A 1,057-nucleotide genomic window follows, 5' to 3' on the forward strand; every position below is an offset into this window, starting at 1 on the left:
AAAAATGCTGTGTATTATTATTCCAACAAAGGAAAAAGCTGTAGAAAAAAATGGAAGTTAAAGGATTTATGAAGTAAAAAGGGGCAAAAACAATAAATGTTCTCTCCGTTCCCCTTTTAATGTCACAAAAAAGATTTGCATGTTGAGATTTGGTATTTTTGTAATTAGTTGGTGGTGAGTAAATCAATAAACTCACTAAATATCTTAATAAATGAATAAATAAATGGCATACAGGATGTGGGAGGGGCTGACAGCGATTAGAGAGTGATCTAAAAGTTCACATTGAAACAATAAAGTCACTTTGCATCAATTTATAAATGTAAAGAATGAAGATCATAATCTGATGGTTTCATGTTTGAAAAAACTACCAATAAAAACTGGTTACAGACACGTTACAGGGAAGAAAATGTCTTTAATAAACTGTTTTGATCAAATTCTGGTTTATGTTTTGTTTGTGGCCTTTTAATAGCCTATATGTTTTGTTTTTTATTGATTTTTCATGATTTTATTTTCAGACACTACCTAATCTTACACGTAGGTGGGCAATATGGAGCATCAGGGTATCGATCCGATACCGGTCGATATCGTCGATATTGATACCGATATTTTTGGTAAATGTGATGGATGTGACAAAAACCTCAAAATCTCAATTGTTTTTAATTGCTAATAATTGTTTTTTTTTGTGAGTTTTCCTTTTTTTAAACTATTGAAAAACATAAAAAAAGAATTAGGACAATATTTTCAATTCAACGGAAAATAGTTTATTAAAATAAAAACTTCTTGAAATTAAATGAAGTGAATGTAAAACACTCTACAAACCAAAAGTAACTATTATACAAAAATAAATCAAAATGTTTACGAAAAAAAAAATGGTAGAAATGTCGATAATATATAAAGTTTTAAACAAGAGTTTAAATATTGATATCTGCGGGTCAGGATCGATCCGATACCGACCTGAGATCAATACTATTAGTATTTTGGATCAATCCGCCCACCAATACTTAACAGTATGATCTCAGCAGACATTATTTTGGAATAATTTCTTCAACATTTAATC

This window comes from Oryzias melastigma, linkage group LG23, assembly GCF_002922805.2.
Source record: "Oryzias melastigma strain HK-1 linkage group LG23, ASM292280v2, whole genome shotgun sequence".
NCBI classification, from domain to species: domain Eukaryota; kingdom Metazoa; phylum Chordata; class Actinopteri; order Beloniformes; family Adrianichthyidae; genus Oryzias; species Oryzias melastigma.